Below are 26,150 nucleotides of genomic sequence, written 5' to 3' on the forward strand. Positions count from 1 at the left end.
ATTAAAGGCATCCAAATCGGCAAAGAAGTCAAATTATCACTCTTCGCAGATGATATGATACTATATGTGGAAAACCCAAAAGACTCCACTCCAAAACTGCTAGAACTTATACAGGAATTCAATAAAGTGTCAGGATATAAAATCAATGCACAGAAATCAGTTGCATTTCTCTACACCAACAACAAGACAGAAGAAAGAGAAATTAAGAAGTCAATCCCATTTACAATAAAAATCAATTTAAATTGCCATTTTAACAAAGCAAAAATAAAAAAAAAACACATACAATTAAAATCAAATAAACAACAACACAATCATATTAATGTATTAAAAAATCATTTGATGGGTTTCAACATCTATTATTGATTAAATAAAAACTCTCAGTAATGAAGGGAACCTGTGGAATCTGATAAAGAACATTTAAGAAAATTCTCTAGTCAACATCACAATTAATATTAAAAAACTCGATGTTTTACCTCTAAGTTTGGGATCAAGATAAAGGTGCCACTTTCTACTCAATATGTTACTCTTTGATCCAGCATAATATGGGAATAGAAAAAATACAAAGACATCCAGATTAGAGAGGAATAGCAAATCCCAACTGGTATGATCATCTATGTAGAAAATATTATATAAACTACTAAAAAGTTACTAGAACTAATAAGTGTGTTTAACAAGGTACCACATATGCAATCAAGAAGCAATGATCAATTGTATTTATATAGATAGATAACAAATAGTCAAATTTTAATTCAATAATCATACCATTTAGAATAGGTATGAAAACATTATTTAGAGGTAAGTTTGTGAAAATGTGTGTCATAACTGTACATGGTAATTATAAAACATTACTGAGATAAATTAAAGGTGTCCTATATAAAAGGAGATACATATATCCCTCAGTTTTTCAGAAGTTTATGTCAGGTCATTTGCTTTATGAAAGACCTATATCAGTATGGTAATGGTTTTTTTTTATTTAAAAAAAAAATCCTCTTTGGATTTATTTCAGTTAGAAAACCTAATATAGGTCTTTTGTAAAAGTGAAGTGGCCTAATGTGAACTTTTAAAAAGAGGGGAATACTCTTCACTTGAGGCCATTTTGGCTTACAAAAGGTTTCATAGGGACACTCTGCTTTTGGATGGTAGAGGAAACAGCCACATGCTACGTTCATGTCTCTAAAGACTCAGTATTGTGACAATATCAGTTTTCCCCAGATTGAACAACAGATTTAATATAATCTCAATCAAAATCTCAGCAGGCTATCTTACGCAAACTGATGTTACTTCTATGATTCAGTGTAAAATTTTATGTAATAAAATGTAATGTAAAGAAGAGCCAAATCGGGCGCCTGGGTGGCTCAGTGGGTTAAGCCGCTGCCTTTGGCTCAGGTCATGATCCCAGGGTCCTGGGATCGAGTCCCACATTGGGCTCTCTGCTCAGCAGGGAACCTGTTTCCTCCTCTCTCTCTCTCTGCCTGCCTCTCTGCCTACTTTTGATCTCTCTCTGTCAAATAAATAAATAAAATCTTAAAAAAAAAAAAAAAAGTTTAAAAAAAAAAAAAAAAAGAAGAGCCAAATCAACTTTGAAAGGAAAGGTGCCAAAATTTATTATAAAGCTATACAAATTAAGACAGTTTAGTATTGGCATAAAGATAAACAAATAAATTAAAGGAACAAAATAGAGGCAGGAATATATGGATATATATGGACAACACAAATGAACAACTGATTTTTAAGACAAAGGTACAAAGATAATTCAGGGAAAAAGTACAGTCTTTTCAAAAAATATTGCTGGACAATGGATATTCATGTGTCCCCAAACAAACTTCAATCTACACTTTGTTTCATTTATAAAAATTAACTAAAAATAGTTCATGGGCTTAAATATGAAAACTAAAACTTATAAAACTTTAAAGGAAAAAGCAAAAGGGAAAAATCTATGACTTTTGAAAGGAAGAGATTTCTTATGTACAACACCACAAGGAGGATCTATATAAGTAAAATTGATATATTGTACTTTATCCAACATTTAAAAACTTCTATTCCTTGAAGGTCACTATTCAGAGAATGAAAACAGAAATTAGACATAAGAAGAACTTTTTACCCATTATATACACTGTATATAATGACTATATATAGACTATATATAGACTATATATAGACTATATAACAACTCTCCAAACTCAATAACAAGAGAACGAACAAGCCAATAACAAATGGGGAAAAGATGAAATAGATATTTCACTACTGAAGAAAATAGAGATGGCAAATAAGCACTTGAAAAGATGTTCCAAACAATTTCCTATTTGATACATTCAAATTAAATCCGTGAGATACAACTGCACATATATTAGAAAGACTAAAATGTAAAAGACTGACCTTATGAAATGCTGTGAGAATGCAAAACAAATGAAATTTCATACACTGTTGTTGAGAATGTAAAATGCTTAAACCATGTTGCAAAAAAAATACATATATTTACTATGCAATTATCTTGCTGCTAGGCATTTATTTACCTAAGAGGATAGAAAGCACAGGTTCATACAAAGACTTGTATTTGAATATTCACAACATCTTTATCTACTATTGTTAAAAACCAGAATTAACCCATCTGCTCATCACAGATGAATGGATGAAGAAATTGTGGTACATCCATACAATGGACTAAACATTAGAAAGGACTGAGCTATTGAAACACATGAAAACATGGATGAATCTCAAAGAAAATCACCTGACTACAAAAGATTAAATACTATATAACTCTATTCATGTAAACTCTAGAAAAGCAACTGATTTATACTGATAAAGCAGACCAAAGGGTGCTTGGTGAGGTGGCAGTGACATGACATGTGCACCAGGAATCTTTGGGGGTGATGGATATGCTCATCTTTATAGTGGTGCTGGTTTCAGGCTGATAAGTACATGCCAAAATTCATAAAAATATATACTTCTTCAATGTATCTCATTTATTGTTTGTCAACCATACCAATCAATAAAGCTATTAAAATACAGTACCTAGCACAAGATAATTGTGTACAAAATAGATGCTGAATAATAAATAAATGAGTAAAGTAATGGATGAATTAGCACTATTTGTAGAATAGTTGAAGTATGTAAAACATAACTAGATCACACAGCAAAATGATTCTTGGGAAATCATCAATTTATCAATTATTACCCCCTCTCAAAAAATCTGATAAACTATAGCTAAATAAATGGAAAACATATTTTTTTTCTTTATAGCAGTATGAATGCTGACCACCCTATAGAGCAGAATTACGAAGTAACAAGAGAAAGAAAATAAATCTCCTTCTTGTTATTTTAGTGCTAAGAGAAACATATTCTGAACAAATGGGCAATCTATAAATAGTGTTCACAATAATTATTATTAATAAATATATGCATAATCAGTTAAAGAAAATCTGCTTGCCAACTATTTTTAAAAGTTTCCTGTTTTTTAAAATCTGTAGTACAATAACTGGGGAGGATCATTTTTATTATATGGAGATTGTTCACTTTACAAGAAAGTTCACAGAGGAATTACTGAAATATCAGAGTTAACTGGTGCATTCAACTGTTAGTTATCAGATCGTTAACTACTTTATAGGATGAGGTTAAGCTGGAGAGAAAATGAAGTTAATACACAAAAATGGAGTATTGGAACTACTTTGAATTGACTATACACCAGAAATAAGATTTTTAAATCACGGAAAGAAATAATATAAGTCAATGGAAAAATATTCAACAAAAATTCAGATTACAGTACATTTTAACATGGTATCTGTAGTGAAATAGAATATGAAGGGGTACAAGAGTAAAGGATGTTTAGACTGAAGATATCAGTAAACTCACAAAGATTTGGCAAATTGAATATATGTGAATATATATTGATATATATATTGTGCCTCTCATGCCAAATGAAGGGCATACGTGAGGAAATTTGCAAGCATCATCTCAAACCTAATGCTGAATTTTTCTAGACCCTCTTAGGCTACCTTGGCTCGACAAATATGTCTTCATGGAACCAAGGGAAACTAGAGTTGATAAGCCAAGGACATTTCTTTCATCATCATTTGTTGTTGTGGCCCAAGTTAAGTGATCTGTGAAACTATGCTAGGTATTCATCTGTGACCTCAATAATCTCTATAATTGTGATATGTAAGTATAATTTCCCATTAGTATGCAAGTCAGAGAACCAGACCAACACAGGTCTTTTTATTTCATTTGGTAAAAAAGTGAGATACAGCTATGTGGCAACCATTTTGCTGGATATTACCCTCTGTTCTGCTATAATGATCCCACTATATGTAACTAGAAAGAGCCAGGAGGAATCTCGTTTGTGTTCACAGATAAATCTTTTTGGAAATCACAGATCAAAAACAAGCAAGTAAGTAAGTAAACACAGAATACCTATTCTCTTAATCTCTGTTCCCTTTATTGGAAATCAGTATATTCATTGGACACTGCCGACATTTTCATTGGTAACATTCCCAACATACACGGATGAAGAATCGTCAGTGATAATATGGTAATACCACTGTATACTACCAACTTTCATCAGACACTGTCTATGTCATAGAGTACTCTCCTATCACATCAGGCATCATTGTTTTTCTGTTGCACACCAGGTTTCACATCTCTCTGGCAATGCGTCATGGTTCGGAAAGGTCGACGTAATGTTGCGTCTTGCTCATCCAGCCAATCAACATGTAGAGAACCTTCTACTGGGTGACAATGAGACAATGGTTAACTAAAACAGACAAGTCATGTCCTAGAAGGCTCTCAATAGGGGAGTATCACACATTGGAGACAAGTATCTTGTCTGCTAGGGAAGACCATGAGATAGAGCGGGACTACACTATTCAAAGCTTTACCCTAGAAACAATGGGAAATCATGAAAGTATTACAGGAAATACCTAGTCATATTTGCTTTATGGAAAAGGTCTCCCTGACGGCAGTGGGGAAAACAGTTAGCCTCTTGCCTAAGCCTGCAAAAGGTGGAGAGAAATGCATCCATTCGAGTTTCAGGGGGAAACAAAAAATAAACAATGTGGTGACAAATTGAATTTGGGTAATGAAAGATTGCAAGATGTTAAGGATGATTCTCATGCTTCTCACTTTCTCTGACAAAAGAAGGAGATCCTCTTAGTGTCACAACCCTTACAGGATCCCAAAGCACTGCCCTTTGTCTATCACACACATACATATTTTTTAAAGCAAGTCACTATTTATTGATTCTTTCTTATGTGTTAACATAGTATTAAATTTCTTAACCGGAAATAATGCACTGAATTTTCTGAGCAATTCTGTGAGCTAGGTCTCACTATCCTTCACATTGGTAAGAAAAGTGAAGGACTGAACATCAAGTAAATGTGTCCAAGGCTACTCAGTTGGGATGGGTCAGAGCTAGAGTTCATAGCTTGGTAACGTAGTTCCAGAGGCCTTGTTCTTAAAAGTACTAGGCTAAAACAGTGAAACTGCTTTCTCAATTTTACTTATGCTCTCTTTATATAATGCAGATATAAATTCATGGAAAGATATGTGTGTTTCCTTTGTGCATGGAGTGATTTGTGATACATCTAGATACATATGTGTTTGTCACATGTGTTATTGTACATATATGTATAAGTTTGTGTTGTGTATGTTCATGTGTGGAGGCATATATATGTGTTATACATATGTATTTGTATATAGACTGTATGTTTGGCAGTGGGGGTTGTGGTGATATGTGTGCATACATGCACATGAAAGGCTAAGCAATAAATCATTTTACTCTGACAGGGAAGCTTTTATTCCCAAGTAGGCCTGTTATGCCCTGATCCTTTTTTCATTAACACAGTCTTTTTCCATTTGGAGTAAAGTGCAAATTATTTCAAGGAATATAATCTCTCAGGTCTCTAACATTATACTAAGTTATTTTTATTGTACTATTTCTGAAATATTTACATGTTGAAAGCTCTTTTATAATATAAAGCTAAAATAAGTTTATAAATTAAATACAAAGAAAAAAATATATACAAGTAACAACATTAATGTATTATGATGGATGATGTTGTTTTGCCGAAACTAAATTCCTATAATATGAATGTGGCATTGATGTGCCATGGCACAGTTCATGCTTTTTAAAAAGCAGCATATATAAAATTCCTCCGCCGTTTCCACTCTCCACAGTATCTTGTACTGTTTTTCCACTTGATGACCCTTAATGTAATTTGGCCTACATTTTGCATTAAAGCAACATTTATGTAGTAAATCATTTTCTTCCTTTTTTTCCCTTTCTCATTAGCACACAATAATTAAAATAGCATTATATAAAAACTAATGCTGGCATTAAAAATTCTTGCCTTAACCAATTATAAGTTGATATGTTCTTACAATATATTGTATTTATTTATATCAACCAAGTGGAATATAAAATTAAAAAAAAATTAGACATCTTGAAACTCTGTTTAGAAACAATGCCATAAGATTTTGTGACCCAATCAAGACTCCTTAGCATCTCTCACAAATAAGTTTCTCTCTTGATAGTACCACTATTCTGTAAACAGCCTCAGATCCACTAGAATCCCAGGAAGGAGCATACATTGGCCTTAAACTGTCCCCGCTCCTACCACCACTACCACCAACCTAAAGCAAGAAGTTTGACTTTTTTTTTTTTTTTTTTTAAGTCAAAGATGAGGCCCTAGTTTTTGGCTTGTACATCAACAGGGATAGAGAGTAATAAACATTGAATTCTTCATATATACCAAATACCAAAATGAATGTGTTACACTTATTATTCCACTTAATCTTACAGTACTTTAAGGTTGACTGTGTTCCCTCTCTCTTTTCTCTCTCTCTCTCTCTTTTTTTTTTTTTTTAAGTTGAAGATCCTGACGACTTAGGGTGATTTCACCACTTGCCAATTTTGAATCTCATTCACTAGCTAAAAAAACACAAGAGCAATAGTCATTCGGGGAATGAAGATAAATTTAATTTTGGATAGGTTGACTCTGAGTCATGCATTAAGAAAGACACAGAGATACACAACTCCAGGGAACACCATTCACAAAGGTCATGACCGGTACACTCTGGAGTTTGGCTGTGTCGTATACCTGCAAGTGAGTAAATTTAGTATGCAGCTGTACATGCAGATCTGGAGCTCAGCATACAGCACTGGGCTGTAGATTTATATTTGGAACATGAGGTTATAGTCTCTGGAAGACAAAACACACTCAATAAATATTTATTGGATAGATGTCAAATTGATGATAATTGAAGCCTTGAGTATGAGTGAGATCATTCTAGAAGCATGCATAGTGAAAAGGGTTGTAATACATAAACATTTCAGGAATAGGCAATAGAAGGAAATGAAAGAGATTGTGAAGAGTTAACCAGAACAGTAAGAAGCAAATCTGCTGTGTGTTTCAGAAATTTAAGGAGGGGAAGTTCTCGTAGGAAGCCTCTGGTCACCAAGGTCAAATATTTCTAAAAGACAAGAAATCTGAAGATGGAGCCTGGAAACTGGACGTGGGATTCAGTGGTAAGGAGGTCTGAGAATAATCTTCAGCATGAAGAGGAGTCCAAGCTAAGGAAAGGTTGAGAGAATCTACACACTGGGGGCTTATTTGAATTTAGTATTTTTCACTTGTTTCAGATTATAAATGATTCTAGGGAGATTTTACTACCTGGAAAGTCTCTGTCAAGTCAGCGCCTCTGGTATTCTGTCACAAGGGAAATTTGTCAGAGACAATCTCACTTTTTGAATTTGAGAACAAGAGGAGAAGTGAGTTGGGGCAAACCGGAGGGGGAGAAGAACCATAAGAGACTGTGGACTTTGAGAAACAAAATGATGGGTTTGGAGTGGGGAGGAGTGGGGGAATGGGTGAGCCTGGTGATGGGTATTAAGGAGGGCACATATTGCATGGAGCACTAGGTGTGGTGTATCAGCAATGAATCTTGGAACACTGAAATAAATAAAATTAAATTAAACTTTTCAAAAAGTCTGTATTCACAACAATAAATAAAATAAAATAAAATAAAATTGGATGTAGTTTATAATTATATAATTTCAGACTCTACAATGGCCACACATTTTGAGAAAAAAGAAGTGTTATGAAAATCTCAGAAATTCAACTAATATGCCCTCACTGCCTTAAAAAGAGATGAAACTAAAAAAATTCTATCCCAAGTATTTTGACTAGACTTATGCCATTTTCTCTATACCATATTATCTTACTAGGTTCAAACATTTGTTGTGTTTAAGCTCTATTCAAGGTAACCTTAATTTTTCTGGAAATAATCTAAGAGTATACAAGTTTTTAAAAAGTGATTAAACATACTCAGAATTGCAAAATGAAGGGAAAACACATATTTTTGAGAACCACATGCAAATACAACACTTTTAAGCCATAAAAGACTTTGCTCAGATATATTTTTCCTTTCCCAGCTAGTTGTTAGCAAGAATTAGAGTCTTACAAGTCCTTTATTCACACAATAAACAAATGATTAAGAGTTCATTTTCATAATCAAATAAATTTTAAATTGATAAAAAGATGCAACATGTTTGAATGGTTTTACTAGTTACTGACATAGCAAGTTATCACCTTACCCATCTTCCCATTTGAGACAGAGACTGCATAACTGGGAGAACTAAGAACTTTGCACAAACAGACCCAGATATGACCAAGGCCTCAACCCTGAAGCTGAAGTATGATCTCCAGACTGAATGAACTCTACCTTGGTCCCTGGATTACCATCAGCCTCAATCTTAATCCACTAACTCAGGGCAGTAAATAAACTAACTCTTCCCAACTGGACATAGAAAGCCTAGTGACTGTAGCTTCTCTCCAGAATTTTACTAACAATGACATCTGGCAGCCATGTAGGCTTTCTAAATTTTCATCACCTTTTCCTTCTGTTATCTCCCCTTCTCACAATGTAACAAAATGAATGGAAGAGACGTTTTCTTTTTTTCCTCTGGGATAGATGAAGAGATGAGATGAGATGTTAAGAGATACATTCAAAGTTATAAAATTAATGAGTGGTAAAACCCAGCTTATAACCCATTTCTCCTAACCCTCTGAAGTGGATTAGGCAGCTACTCATTGTAAGGAAATCTGTGTAAGAGAGTAGAATTCTCTGTGCTCATTTTCAGATTTCTGAAGAATTAAGACAGAAAGCTTTTTTTCTCTTATGAGAATATAAAAGGTGAATATAAGTTCTTTGCAACTTCTGTCATTGAGAAGTACAGTCTAAATTTTTTCCTTGTGAATTTGGGGTGCCCTTGGTAACTTGCTTGAAAAACAGAATGTGATAAAAGTGATATTCTGGACTTCTGAGAGTAGTCATTAAAACCTGTGCAGCTTCTGTCTATACCTCTTGGAATGCTCACCATGAGAGAAGCCAGCTATATCATAAGAAGTTCTGAGAACATCATTCTTTAGGGAAACCCAAGCTAGATGTGCGGAAAGGCTGCATAAAGAGAGAAGGATACCAGCTTGCCCCGACTGTCTCAGACATACCAACCCAGGGATCAGAGTTTTGAATTAATTTCCACTCTTGGACATTTTGGCCCCAGGAGACACAATATGGAGAAGAATTGAAGCATGCATCTGATAAAACAGAGGTTTTTAACATATGGCCTTCATTGATCTGTCCAGGTAAATCCACTTGAACCAGACTCACGGACTCCCAGTCATCAGGAAGCAGGGATGAGACCTTCCTCTTCTAACCCATCTAAATTGTGAGCATAATAAAATGGATTTATTACACTACTAAAGTTTTTTTTTTTTTTTTAATGTAGCAACAGATGAACAGAACATCTTAGGTAGAGCCTTTGATATGACTTCATGATTGAGTATCCTTCAAAATCAGAATTATTAGTCATGGAAACAACACAGGAAAATCCAGTTATCCAGAACTCTTGGGGAGCAAGTTTGTTGTGGATGATGGAATGATTGCACTTCAAAAGATGGAGGTGATCAATCTTTCAAATCCTTGTGACATTGTATTTTAACTGTTTAATATGAATAGTTATACATCCAATTGTTTATACATTAAAAAATTACATAGTGAACACATATTATGTGCCAGACTCTGTACTCAGCATTGGTAAGAGTCATGTACTAACCAGACATAGCCCTTGCTTCCACAAAATTTACAGATTAGTGGGGGAGGCAGAGATACTAAGCTATATACCCAAAATTAAAAAGAAGGTGAACTCTAGTGCTAGGTTTCTGATCCAGATCTGCCTGACTCCTAAGTTCATTGAAAGACATTTTGCAAGATAGTATAGCTAAGGTCAATGACCCAGTCTCATGCTTCTCTTTTATCCCTTCTTTTAACACCATTTTAAGTATTGTCCCTTTGAAAAATAGTTGTACCAAAAAATTACATATTTATATATGTCTTCAACCTTCTAAATAAACTGAGTTACATTAAAGGAATGAATTTTACTTGTGTTTCTGCATGGTCATATCTAAGATTTAATCAGCAAATCCAAGTGAAACAAACTGTTTGCAGTCATTTAAGATGGCAACAGTGATAATAATAACGATTGCTTATACTTTTCTGGTGCCTTTCATCTGAAGACTGCAAAAGGCTTTATAGACATTAATTAAGCCTTACAGGATTTCAATGAAGTCATGAAGCAGTTTAATCACTGTAATATATTGAGATTTTAAATAAAGCAAAGCAACTTCAGAATCACATTTTCTTTTCAGAATCACTTTTCTTTGCTCTTGGTAAATGGACCCAGGAGTTTAGAAATGAGTTTTGTATTCTTATATTTGTTTCCCAGGTTTTTAAGAAATTGTGAGACTATAATGTATTCCTTTTTCATACTGGAAGATACAGGAGAGTAGTGTTGTATATCTCATGGGAATTAACTGATCACCAACACACATTTCATGCTTAGTAAGTACTGGGTACTGTGCTATTTGCTCAAGAAAACAGAGAGTATAATACCTGTCCTCAAAGAGCTCCCAGCTCAGCAGGAAAATATACAAATAAAATACAAGGTGACTACAGCTGTAATAAAGCTATATGTAAAATATTAACCCAGCATATAAGAGTGTATCTAACTCTGAAAAATAATAGCTAATACCATACAGAGCTTATTTTCTACCCTTTCAGGACTTTACATGTAGTAACTGCTTATTTTTCACAACAGTCTTGATATGAAGACATCATAATTTTCCTAATTTTACAAGCAGAAGACTGAGGCATAGAAAGACTGAATAACTTTTCCAAGATCACCTAGCTAGGATGTGGATTAGAAAGCTCAGTGATATTAAATAATTGCTAGAGTCAGAGTTCAAGAAAAAAAAAAAAACAGCTAAAGTGAAAAGATGTATTTTTTATAGAGAGAAAATGGCAAAATGAGAGAGAGAGAGGTAGGGAGGGAGAGGAAGACAGAGAAAGAGAAAGAGCTACTGGTGTAAATCTCAGAGTATAATCACCTGAGAGGCTGAAGTGATGTGGAAGATATGTTTGGTGATGGACTTAGAAGATGTGAGAGATCAGAATGTTGGTTAAGTCAACATGTTCTTTCATGTGGAGGGTTAAGAATGAGTACAGTGATAATAAAAAAGAATGTTCATCTCTAAATGGGAAGGAAGGACTAAAATGATAAATAACACCGAAAAGCAGAAGTAGGCGATGATGTCTGATAATATGAACATTAAAGAAGTTGGGGTCTTTTTAAAAAGATTTATTTATTTATTTATTTATGGGAGAGATAATGAGCAGGAGGGCAGAGGGAGAGAGAATCTGAAGCAGACTCAATACTGAGCCCAGAGCCCTATGTGGGGCTCGATCTTAGGATCCTGAGATCAGACCTGAGCCAAAATCAAGAGGTGGCTGCTTAACCAACTGTGCCACTAGATACCCCAAGAGGTTGCAGTCTTTGAAGGATGAAAAGGGTTTGAAAGAAGCAATAGAGTGTTAGCAGGGAACAGACATCATTTAAATGTCATAAGGTATGTAGAATTGGGAGAAATCCAGTCTGTGGCTGAGAGAAGTGAGGAACCAGAGTTTTTAGGGAGCATCTTTCAGTTAGAGGAATAAAAGTAAAAGACCATTCAGAGAAAAAAAAAAAGAAAGACAAGAAGAAAGAAGGAACATATACTTGAATCCTCTTAAAACCTCAGTAAGAAATGAACACTGGAACACCAAACTGTCAAGGTTTCTATGGATCGGGAATTCGGAAAAGGTTCAGCTGGCAATTCTGGCTCCGGTCACTCAGGTGGTTGCTCTCAGAAGTGGGTGTTAGGACAATGGAGCTGAAGAAGCCAGAATCTGCATGGGCATCTCTCTTCAGGCAGTTTCACTATCCGCCCATTAAAGTTAGTCTCTTCTCATAGGCTACTTTGAGCTTCCTCACAGCATGGTGATTTAAAGCCTGACTGCTAATACGGATTTTCAGGGCTTCAGAGGTACGTTCCCCAAGAGAACCTAGCAAAATGTATGCTGCCTTTGTAGCTTAGCCTTAGAAGTCATGTAGCATCATTTTTGTCGAGTCACGAGCCCATTCAGATTCAAGGAGAGGGAACTGAGACTCCACCTCTTAATGGGAGGAGTGTCAAAACCTGAAAGAAGAGCATGTGTGTTGGGAGATATTGTTGGAAAATACAATCTGTCACTTTTGGAAAATACAATCTGCCTCAAGTATGGACCCAAAACAGACTAAACTCAGTAAAAGAAGGCTAGTGATGTCTTGAAGTCCTCATAATGACTGCCTGCTCTCCTACCTCTCTATCCCCCAGGCTTATGCCCTAGAGCAGGCAGGATAAATCCTAGTGCAACTCACTACTTGATATTTTTAATACACACCACAGAACAGGAGTGATGTCTTGAAGGAAGTAAAATCAATTCCAATACATGAATTACTTCTTCTCATAATGGTTTTATGAATATGAGGAATATTATTTTTATAGGGCTATTTTTGAACACCTCAGTCACAAAAGAAATTAGTTCATTCGAGGAAATGATAGAAGACCTTTGTGGTTTTGACATAGGACATTTCACGATGCGAAGCATATTTATTGTGCATCCACAATGTGCCAAGCGCTATTCTTGGTGATGAGAATGCAGCAAACAACACACACACACACACACACACACACACACACACAAAAATCCTTGTCACCATAAAGGTAACCTGAATACACTGCTCACTCAGGGAAAGGACACTACCTAGTAAATGCATATGTATTCAATTCCTTCTACCACGGCTACATAAGCCCCCCAGGGCAGGAGCTTCATCATTTTCACTACTATCCTCAGCCTAGCATGGTGCCTGGAGGAGAGCAATATTTAATAAACATATCTTGAATTAATGTGCAGATTTGAAGGATTCAGGCCAGTTGTTTAAAGAAAAGGGATTCCTGGAGCAAGTAGTCAGCATGCCCTCTTCTTCAAGGATTAGCACTAGACTACCTTGAGGAGATGGCGAAACTCTATCCTTAGGAATAAAGGCTGAACAAAATGTGGGGTAGGAGTGAGGACTGGCTCTCTGTTACATTCTCAGTGATAGAAGAATAAAGAAATCTGTATGATTTCTTAAGCCTTGTAATTACAAGGTTCTTTCTTGTGTTTGTTATTGTTGCTTTTCTCTGTTTCCCTGTGGTGATTAATAGTAATTTAAAAAAATGTCCTGTGTACTTGTCTTTGGGGAATGGAAGGAAGGAAGAAGCTGAGGAGACTTGCTTTCTGCAGGGAGCCTGGAGGGGAGATGATCCTCCAGGCACAGAGCTGACATTGGCAGCTTTAGAGAGCCGGGAGTAGGTGAAGTTCCTGGAGCCTGCTCTAAGGAAAGACAGGACAGCAGCAGGCCTGGGAAACAGAGGGTCCTGAAACTCAAGGCTGCAAAGACTTTTGTGGTTACTTGACCAATCCATGCCCCAATTTTCCTAGCAAAGAATTAAAAACAAATTCGTGTTTTTCTCACACTTTTACTTTTGTGTTCCCTCTGTCAGTTAAATATGCCATCCACACTGGAAACCTTTCTGATGCTCTGCCCTGATTTTCTCATCCTTCATTTATAATCACTCACCTAGTCCCGTCATTTCTGCTTACTGATGTCTTTCAAATCTGCCCCCTTATATTTATATCTATCCTCACTGACTTTGCCTGTGCTCAGACCTGGATCACCATAGCTGCCCCATAATTGGTTTCCAACAAGAGAACTCTTTATACAATTCTACACTAACTTTTTCTTAAAAGCTAATTTGATTGTGTCCTTCTCTGCTTAACTCTATGCTGTGAAGGCCTGCTTCCCCCAAGACAAAGCCCCAAACCTTAGCATGAGGTCTCTGCTCTCCATACAACTTTTTGATTCAATTTTTGTGCCTCTTCCCTCAAACACATGTGGGTTTGTTCACTAGAGCCCAAGTATGTCCGAGTATGCCATATTTTTCCAAATGATTATCACATACACATTTGCATATAATACTTACTTTGGTGAAAATGTACTTCTTCTTCTCTCCAATAGCTAGGTGAAATATCACTTCCACTCAGTGAAGCCTTTACTCCGTCTGCCCCTCACCCTGCCCTGCAGGTAACCATAGACTCCCATAATCTGTGTACATGTTCTTGTTCTGGATGAATTTCCTCACTAGATTGTGACTTTTTTGAGGAATTTTGTCTTAACACAGTGTCACAAATGCCAAGCACAACACATACTGTAAAATTGGTAAATAACGCACATGAAGTGAATGAAGGAATGAATATGAGAAGGCTTGGGTATTTTTGGCTGAAAAATTAGAAGCACAAGTCCAGGTAGATGGAGCAGAGACCAATCTGTCACATGTCACTGATCATACCTAGAAAGCCGCCTTCTATTGCCTAGGAGTATAAGGACATTAAACCAGGAAATGCCAGTACAGCTGTTCAGTCTCTGGATAGCTAGAAAGACTCAACTCCACAAAGAATATGCAATTCTGTCCTTAGATGAAAGGAAAACACTAGCTTTGAAAAAGTATTTTCATAAGAGAGTATGGATTGGGTGTTCACTTTTTTGTGTGACAAAATGTCTACTTCCTGTGTGTGGCCAGCTCATCTCATCTAGAAACAATGACTTTAGCCAGGGTAGTGCATTCCAAAAAGATGAATAATTTTTTCTTATATATTAATGCAAGAACAGAGATCTACTAATGATCATTAAATAGCCAACATCTTAGTCTGCTTAGGTTACTGTGACAAAATACTGTAGAGGAGGTTGCTTAAACAATAGATAAGGGTTTCTTACAGTTAAGTGCTGGGAATTTCATGATTCAGGTGTCTTCAGATTAAGTGTCTGGTGAGCGCCTGTTTCCTGGCTTGTAGACAGCTTCCTTCATTTTGAGAGTCATAGCCAAGGGGCAAGGCTCAGTAAAAGACAGAGATCCAAGCAAAGAATTATAGAATGCTTCCCCTCCTCCCTCATCTTACTACCACATCAGCCAGCCTTCTGTATGACAGTGTATTTCAACTAAAAGAACTGGAAGCCTCAGATCCTATTTAAGAAGGAGCCTCTGGGAAACCCAATGAATATCAGAGAAGATTAAAAACAAGGAAAACAAGGACAGTAAAAAAAAAAAAAAAAAGACAGTAAAAAAAAAAAAAGGAAGAAAAGAGAGAAAAAAAGAAAGAAAGAAGTCAGATTCTGACAACTTTTGCAAACAATAAATATAGGCTAATGCATAGATGAATAAGCATAAGCCTCTCACACTGAAGACCAATTTACTCAGTTCTTTTTATGTAATTTATCACTTCTGGCTTTCAACAAAACATCACAATAAATAATAAATAAATAAATATTTAAAGAAAACTACACCTATGTATATCATATTCAAACTGAAAAAAAAATCAAAGACAAAGAAAAATCTTGAAAAGAGGCAGGGGGATAAAAGAAATAATACAACATGAAAGTCTACAAAAAAAACTATAGGCTCAATAAGCAAAGACTCGTGATCTTGGAATCATAAAAATGAGTGCTAAATATATTAAATATATATCAAAATACACAGTGCTAAATATAATTTCATGTTAAGTAATATGTATTTCAAGAGATAAAATAGAATCAAAATGATAAAGCAGATTTTGGAAAATATGCGGATATAATTCTATGAATAAGACAAAAAGAATCCTCTAAAAAAAAAAGAAAAGAAAAATAACCCTCTCATAATATGGTTCTTCAGAGATGCAGAACCAATTGGATGGGTGTAAATATCTATCTATCTGTCTATCTGTCTATCTATCTTCTATCCATCTATTTATCATCTATCACCTATCTAAAAATAATTTATTTGAAAGAATGGGCTCACACAATTATGGAGATGGGCAACTTCAAAATCTTCAGAATGAGCCAGAAGGCTGGAGACAGGGGAAGAACTGAGGTTGAAGTTCAAGTCCTAAGGCGATCTGCTAGTGGAATTCCTTCTTGCCTGGAGAAATTCAGTCTTCTATTCAGGTCTTCAACTGATTAGAAGAGATCCATCCACATTATGGAGGGCTATCTGCTCTAATCAAAGCCCATCTATTTAAATATCAATCTCATAAAAAAAAGAAAGAAAGAAAGAAAGAGAAAAGAAAAGGAAGAAAGAAAAAAGCTTTCACAGAAATATCCAGAAGAGTGTTTGACTAAATAACTGGTTATTTAGTCAACTAGACACAAAAAATTAACCATCACAAACTGTATGAATGCAGTAGATGGTATAACTAGCTGCCTTCTTCAGTCTTCCTAACATTAACACCATTTGTCATAGGCCTTAGCAATTTCTTCACTTGGGCTATAGTATATAATTTCTTGTATCTTAACTTTGACATCAACCATGGTACTCAGCATAGCGCATAGCTAATATTCTAAGGTGGGAGTAAGGACTGCCAGTTCTGAAATCAGGCCTTATGAGGTTTTTGTGTTTCCACTAGTCCTCTTATATTGCTGACATCATCATAAAGGAAAAAAATGTCAGGATAAAATACTACATGGAGTAAAGTCATCCCAGATGAACTCCCTTAGCCAAACTAAGTCTGGGTTACCAACAACCAGCTGATCTACTTGTATCTGGAAGCAGTAGTTTTGAGCTAAGCTCAGCCCACATCAGCCAATTTTAAATAATTCATAGACTTGTGGGTGACAGTAAATGGCCATGGGTTTAAGCTACTAAGTTTTGGGTTGCTTTTATGTAGCAATAGTTAATAAATGCAATGAGTTAGATAGTAATTTAAGCATAGTTAAAAAGAGAATTAGTGAATTAGATGATAAACTGGCCTAAAATACTTAAAATGTAGTACAGAGAACAAAAATATAAAAGGATGGTTAGACCCATGAATGATAGAATGAAATAGTCTATATACGACAACTTGAATTTACAGGCAAATTTTGTAAAGGAAGTAGTATCTACAATATGTAAAATACTCCTAAAAATCAAGACAAAAAAAAGAAAAAAAAATTCAAGAAGAAAAAAATGATCAAAAAGCATAAGCAGGAATTCCATAGAAAATTTCAAGTGGCCAGTAAATATATAAATTTCTCCACTCATCATCAGGAAATTACAAATTACGGGAGTGGTGATGTATAAAGAGCTGGAATTGGCCTGAGCTATTTTACTAAAATCAAAATGTACCAGGACAACATTGGTTCCAGATAAAATATGTTAATAGGGGGTTCTGTGAATCTTCATATGTAATCTAGGACTAATTGTTAGTGGTAGTAAATGTTTAACCCACAAAATCAACAACAACAACAACAACAAATCTGGAAACATAAGTAATTTTTAAAAAAGATTTTACTTACTTACTTGACAGACAGAGATTACAAGTAGGCAGAGAGGCAGGCAGTGACGGGGGGTCGGGGAGAAACAGGCTCTCTGCTGAACAGAGAACTTGATGCCTGGCTCGATCACAGGACCCGAGAACGTGACCTGAGCCAAAGGCAGAGGCTTAACCCACTGAGCCACCCAGGTGCCCCTGGAAACACAAGTATTGATAGAAATCTAGAACATAGATTTTTATATACTGGTGGTTGCATTATGCATTGATACAACTGATTTTGGAATGCCAAGTCATTTGGCATTACCTGGCAAAGTTGAAGATGAGAATATATATCTTAAGATCCTAAACTATTTCTTTATAATACATACTTTTGAAAATCCCATGCACATGGACAACAAGAGAATTGTATAAGAATTTTTATAATAGTGCTTGGATCCAATTAAAATATCTATCAATGGAAGAATTAATATGTATAATTTTATGGCTGAGTATTATTCCATTGTATATATTTATATACAATTTAGCCATTCTGACAGGTGTGTGGTGATATCTCATTATAGTTTTAATTTGTACTTTCCTGATGATGGGTGATTTTAAGCATCTTTTCATGACTGTTAACCATCTGTATGTCTTCTTTGAAAATCTGTCTATTCATATCTTCTGCTCATTTCTTAACTGACCTATTTCTTGGGTGTTGAGCTTAAAAGTTCTTTTGTAGATTTTAAATACCAACTCTTTGTCAGATGTGTCATTTGCAAACATCTCCCTTTCTGAATGTTGCCTTTTGTTTTGTTGATTGTTTCCTTTGATCTGCAGAAACTTTTACCTTGATGAAGTCCCTTGGCCTTTATTGATACAAGAATAATAATGAACAGAAACCAGTCACATAAGATGTATACCATGAAACTATTTATATAAATTTCAAAAATATATAAAACTAAGAATATATATATTAAAATATATAAACACATTTTTAAAACTTTAAAGAAAAATAAGACAATGTTATACAGTAATTCAGAATAGATTATGGTTACCTCTGCTACTATAATAATGAGGAGAAATGGGTTTTGATATGAATGAATTTGGTATTGATTTGTTAATGTTCTATTTCAGGACTATTTGGTATATTATTTTACATATCTGAGGAATAATTTAAGGTGACTTGTCTTGACCAATGTCATCTATACAAAGTTAAGGATATTAAGAGCAAGAGAGGTAAGTAGACTAGCCTGCCATATAGTTTACTAAAGAGGTGAGTACAAGCCACCTGACTCATTCATGCCACTTTCCACCTAGCCAAGGAGCTTATATAGTGTGGGATAAGTAAAAATATAACTTGGCATTTTGAACCCATCATGATACACCCATAAGGTAGGATAAAGTGAGAAGGATCCACAAAAGTAACACGTTTGATCAAAAACTTAAGCGTGGAAGAGGTTTAGTACCCTTTCCCTATGTCATATAACAGAGCATCTAAATAGAGCATCTTTACTAGACAAAATCCCAGCCAGCAGGAAGAACAACAGTGGACTCTGCTAGGGTCTTTATCCAAACACGGGGGTATTATTGGAATTCTCTGAAATGTCTTTAAGTAACATGAGGGATGCTTATAATGAGACATGGGAAATCTGGAATACTGCAATTTGCCTTTCTTCATTATGCTCAATGACTAAGAAATTTTAAGCAGATTTTTGTCAGCCTATTAAGTTCAATAGTAGAAATATTTTTCCAGTTTTCTTAATATATCTTCAAACTTGAAGAAATGTGATGTCACGAAAGACTAAACAGACATCAGTACTTGGGATTATTTTATATAATGATATTTATGTTGGAATTTAATAGATATAAGACATTAGGATTTAGGAAGAGATTAAAGGAAGTGGGTAAAATATTTGAAAAATACATTTGGAGGAGGTATGACTAAGGTGAGGGGTTCTCACACTTGTTTCAGAAACAGGGAAAGTTTTAAAGGATTTTTGTTTGTTTGTTTAAGTTTTTGTTTGTTTGTTTTCTCCAAAAGTTGAGAAGATGTATTGAATCTTACCCATTTTGAAGACAAAGAGGAGAGATGAGTACTTCTACACAATGTAGTTTATACGTGGTTCTTTGACAAGATGTATCAGAATAACTTTTTTTTTAAATGCAGATTTATAAAAACTTCCAGAGAGCATCATTTATTTGGGCTGAAGGTTGGGCTCAGAAATGTTCATTAATTTAAAAAAAATTATTTTGATAGAAAGTTGATCCTAAGAATTATTCTTAGGTAATTTTAAAATCATGAAAATACTAAATAACCAGGAATGGAGTGAAATTCTGTACTTAATATCCTGGTATAGAAATGGATTACTCTACCTGCAGGAGGAGTAAAAGAGACTACATACCGTCAGGTTCTCTGATTCAGAATTGCAAGAGTGAAAACTAGAAATTTATGTGAAGAACACTGTCCTTAGTGTCTATCTCTTCTCTAAATGTACAGCTGATACTAACATGATACAAAGCTCCCAGGCTCGCTGGTCAATACCCAAGTTTGGAAGAAAGCAGAAACCACAATTAGTGAAGCCAACTGGTATTTTTCAGCACTTCTAATGATAGGTCATATTTCTGAAGACTTTAAAGATTTATAGCACTTACTGTACACCTGGTGCATTCCAGATGAGCAAACTTTGCGTACTCAGAAGTGAGCGGGAAGATGTGCTGCATTGAATTTTATTGATTTTCCTCTTTGCTTATATAGTTTTATGATGTTCCATTTTCTCTTTTTCTTGGTTTGGAAATTGTGGCCTCAGTTATTTATTTTCTTCCTTCATTTTGCATTTAAAATGTATATGTAACACTGCATCAATTTTCATGGCCATAGGTGAGAGGTCTGGGTGATTTCTCTGGACAAGGAAAGATGGTCTAATGATAGAGGAGTTAATTCTTTTACCTTTTAACGTCTCCCCCTCAGGTTTGCTTTCATTTTCATTTTCTCACATTTTTGGAATGCATTTATAATTTGCTTTTTCATCTCGTCACTTTCTGCTTTTTAGCATTGAGGTATCACTTTCAGAGATTATATATTGATAACTCTGAATTTTTTTTTTCCATTTGTATTCCACGCATTTTGGTTGTGAACATCTTCCTTCTGTAACTTCTTGGTATAATTCATCTAGGAATAAGAGTAAGTGCTAAATTATTACAGAAGTAAGGATTTGTTTATGGAAGTTTGGTAACTGATGAGGATCAACTTTGCTAATAAATTTGCTTTTCCTCTGGTTCACATTATGGTTTTAACTAGAATAATATGTCTTTTATATTATAAAGTAATTTTCTCTCAATAATCTCAAAGTTTGGGATATGCTGGTCAATTATGTATTGACATAATGTTTGGGTTTATGACCCATGGTGCACAGTTCAACCTCTAATCTTGGTAGTTCTTTTTAATATCTGATGAAATAGTATGCTAGATTAGAAAATGACAGTATATTGGTCATCGTTGGCTCCAAGGATAGAATCAAAGTAGCATACTCTCCTTGTTAAAAAAATGATTTGGGGGCCTGGGTGGCTCAGTGGGTTAAAGCCTCTGCTTTCGGCTCAGGTCATGATCCCAGGGTCCTGGGATTGAGCCCTACTACATCAGGCTTTCTGCTCCGTGGGGAGTCTGCTTCCTCTTCTCTCTCTGCCTGCCTCTCTGCCTACTTGTGATCTCTGTCTGTCAAATAAAAATAAATAAATAAAATGAAATAAAAAAATAAAAAAATGATTTAAACACACAAAAAGAAGCCAAAAGAAGAGATTCTTCTTATCAACTCTTAATTATATGAGCTCCTATTGAAGGCACTCATTATTACATCAGTATTCCCATATTTCAGACATCCCCAGAACATTGCCACACACTTTCTCTCATTACATACCACCTATAATATTATAATTAGTTTTAGCTTCATAATATTGCCATTTTTAAGGTCAAAAATGGGTGCATTTTGAGAATTTCACATAATTCAACCTACTAATTAATATTTTGTATTGATTCACTTTTTAACTCACACACTATCTTTAAAAGTAAAAAGAAAAAAAAATCACTGCCACAGAAGGAAAACTTGTACTGTTTGTGATAAATAGAATATAAAATAATGAACAAATGCAATAAAAACAAAACAACAGAAAAGGGCAATGTCATTAAATTCTAGCTAGATGCTATAGCCTGCCAAGTGCTCAGAGCTGGAAATCTGCACTTTCTTTGTTCAGAGGAGGGATTAGCAAGTAAAAAGATGTTTTAAAACTAGCGAAAATCGGGGGAGGAGTCAAGATGGCGGAGAAGTAGCAAGCTGAGACTGCTTCAGCTAGCCGGAGATCAGCTAGATAGCTTATCTAAAGATTGCAAACACCTGAAAATCCATCGGCAGATCGAAGAGAAGAAGAACAGCAATTCTGGAAACAGAAAAACAACCACTTTCTGAAAGGTAGGACCGGCGGAGAAGTGAATCCAAAGCGACGGGAAGATAGACCCCGGGGGGAGGGGCCGGCTCCCGGCAAGCGGCGGAGCAACCGCGCACAAAATCAGGACTTTTAAAAGTCTGTTCCGCGGAGGGACATCGCTCCAGAGGCTAAACCGGGGCGAAGCCCACGTGGGGTCAGCGTGGCCTCAGGTCCCGCAGGGTCACAGAAGGATCGGGGGTGTCTGAGTGTCGCAGAGCTTGCGGGTATTGGAACGGGAAAGCCGGCTACAGAGACAGAGCTGACAGTAAGCTCGCAGCTCCGTGTTACCTTGAACCGGTCGCAGGCTCGGTGAGCTCGGAGCGCGGCCGGAGGTCAGGCAGACGGGAGTAACTGGGCGCTGTTCTCTGAGGGCGCACTGAGGAGTGGGGCCCTGGGCTCTTGGCTCCTCCGGGCCGGAGACCAGGAGGCCGCCATTTGTATTCCCGTCCTCCGGAACTCTACGGAAAGCGCTCAGGGAACAAAAGCTCCTGAAAGCAAACCCGAGCGGATTACTCACCCCGGCCCCGGGTAAGGGCGGTGTAATTCCGCCTGGGGCAAAGACACTTGAAAATCACTACAACAGGCCCCTCCCCCAGAAGATCAACAAGAAATCCAGCCTAGACCAAGCTCACCTACCAAGGAGTGCGGTTTCAATACCAAGGAGAGCAGCAGAATTCCAGAGGAGGAGAAAGCCAAGCACGGAACTCATGGCTTTTTTCCTGTGATTTTTTTTAGTCTTGCAGTTAATTTAATTTTTTCTTTTTCATTTTTTTTTTTTTTTTTTTTCTCGCCTTCGGGTAAAATTTTTTTTTTTTTAACTGTTACCTTTTTCTTTTTTAACGATTTTTTACTAGTTTATCTAATATATATATATATTTTTTTACATTTTTCTTAGGTGTTTTCTTTTTTAAAAAAAAAATTCTTTTCTTTTTTTTTTTTTTTTTTCTTTTCTTTTTTCTTTCTTCCTTTTTGAACCTCTTTTTTTACCCTTTCTCCCCACTCACGATTTTGGATCTCTTCTAATTTGGCTAAAGCATATTTTCCTGGGGTTGTTGCCACCCTTTTAGTATTTTACTTGCCCCTTCATTTACTCTTATCTGGACAAAATGACAAGACGTAAAAATTCACCACAAAAAAAAGAACAAGAGGCAGTACCGAAGGCTAGGGACCTAATCAATACAGACATCGGTAATATGTCAGATCTAGAGTTCAGAATGACAATTCTCAAGGTTCTAGCCGGGCTCGAAAAAGGCATGGAAGATATTAGAGAAACCCTCTCGAGAGATATAAAAGCCCTTTCTGGAGAAATAAAAGAACTAAAATCTAACCAAGTTGAAATCAAAAAAGCTATTAATGAGGTGCAATCAAAAATGGAGGCTCTCACTGCTAGGATAAATGAGGCAGAAGAAAGAATTAGTGATATAGAAGACCAAATGACAGAGAATAAAGAAGCTGATCAAAAGAGGGACAAACAGCTACTGGACCACGAGGGGAGAATTCGAGAAATAAGTGACACCATAAGACGAAACAACATTAGAATAATTGGGATTCCAGAAGAAGAAGAAAGTGAGAGGGGAGCAGAAGGTATACTGGAGAGAATTATTGGGGAGAATTTCCCCAATATGGCAAAGGGAACAAGCATCAAAATTCAGGAGGTTCAGAGAATGCCCCTCAAAATAAATAAGAATAGGCCCACACCCCGTCACATAATAGTAAAATTTACAAGTCTCAATGACAAAGAGAAAATCCTGAAAGCAGCCCGGGAAAAGAAGTCTGTAACATACAATGGTAAAAATATTAGATTGGCAGCTGACTTATCCACAGAGACCTGGCAGGCCAGAAAGAGCTGGCATGATATTTTCAGAGCACTAAACGAGAAAAACATGCAGCCAAGAATACTATATCCAGCTAGGCTATCATTGAAAATAGAAGGAGAGATTAAAAGCTTCCAGGACAAACAACAACTGAAAGAATTTGCAAATACCAAACCAGCTCTACAGGAAATATTGAAAGGGGTCCTCTAAGCAAAGAGAGAGCCTACAAGTGGTAGATCAGAAAGGAACAGAGACCATATACAGTAACAGTCACCTTACAGGCAATACAATGGCACTAAATTCATATCTCTCAATAGTTACCCTGAATGTGAATGGGCTAAATGCCCCTGTCAAAAGACACAGGGTATCAGAATGGATAAAAAAACAAAACCCATCTATATGTTGCCTCCAAGAAACACATTTTAAGCCCGAAGACACCTCCAGATTTAAAGTGAGGGGGTGGAAAAGAATTTACCATGCTAATGGACATCAGAAGAAAGCAGGAGTGGCAATCCTTATATCAGATCAATTAAATTTTAAGCCAAAGACTGTAATAAGAGATGAGGAAGGACACTATATCATACTCAAAGGGTCTGTCCAACAAGAAGATTTAACAATTTTAAATATCTATGCCCCCAACGTGGGAGCAGCCAACTATATAAACCAATTAATAACAAAATCAAAGAAACACATAAACAACAATACAATAATAGTAGGGGACTTTAATATTCCCCTCACTGAAATGGACAGGTCATCCAAGCAAAAGATCAGCAAGGAAATAAAGGCCTTAAATGACACACTGGACCAGATGGACATCACAGATATATTCAGAATATTTCATCCCAAAGCAACAGAATACACATTCTTCTCTAGTGCACATGGTACATTCTCCAGAATAGATCACATCCTCGGTCCTAAATCAGGACTCAACCGGTATCAAAAGATTGGGATCATTCCCTGCATATTTTCAGACCACAATGCTCTAAAGCTAGAACTCAACCACAAAAGGAAGTTTGGAAAGAACCCAAATACATGGAGACTAAAGAGTATCCTTCTAAAGAATGAATGGGTCAACCGGGAAATTAAAGAAGAATTGAAAAAAATCATGGAAACAAATGATAATGAAAATACAACGGTTCAAAATCTGTGGGACACAACAAAGGCAGTCCTGAGAGGAAAATATATAGCGGTACAAGCCTTTCTCAAGAAACAAGAAAGGTCTCAGGTACACAACCTAACCCTACACCTAAAGGAGCTGGAGAAGGAACAAGAAAGAAACCCTAAGCCCAGCAGGAGAAGAGAAATCATAAAGATCAGAGCAGAAATCAATGAAATAGAAACCAAAAAAACAATAGAACAAATCAACGAAACTAGGAGCTGGTTCTTTGAAAGAATTAATAAAATTGATAAACCCCTGGCCCGACTTATCAAAAAGAAAAGAGAAAGGACCCAAATAAATAAAATCATGAATGAAAGAGGAGAGATCACAACTAACACCAAGGAAATACAAACTATTATAAGAACATACTATGAGCAACTCTACGGCAATAAATTTGACAATCTGGAAGAAATGGATGCATTCCTAGAAACATATAAACTACCACAACTGAACCATGAAGAAATAGAAAGCCTGAACAGACCCATAACCAGTAAGGAGATTGAAACAGTCATTAAAAATCTCCAAACAAACAAAAGCCCAGGGCCAGACGGCTTCCCGGGGGAATTCTACCAAACATTTAAAGAAGAACTAATTCCTATTCTCCTGAAACTGTTCCAAAAAATAGAAATGGAAGGAAAACTTCCAAACTCATTTTATGAGGCCAGCATCACCTTGATCCCAAAACCAGACAAGGATCCCACCAAAAAAGAGAGCTATAGACCGATATCCTTGATGAACACAGATGCGAAAATACTCAACAAAATACTAGCCAATCGGATTCAACAGTACATTAAAAAGATTATTCACCACGACCAAGTGGGATTTATTCCAGGGCTGCAAGGTTGGTTCAACATCCGCAAATCAGTCAATGTGATACAACACATCAATAAAAGTAAGAACAAGAACCATATGATACTCTCAATAGATGCTGAAAAAGCATTTGACAAAGTACAACATCCCTTCCTGATCAAAACTCTTCAAAGTGT

Source organism: Mustela lutreola, chromosome 1, assembly GCF_030435805.1.
Source record: "Mustela lutreola isolate mMusLut2 chromosome 1, mMusLut2.pri, whole genome shotgun sequence".
NCBI lineage: Eukaryota > Metazoa > Chordata > Mammalia > Carnivora > Mustelidae > Mustela > Mustela lutreola.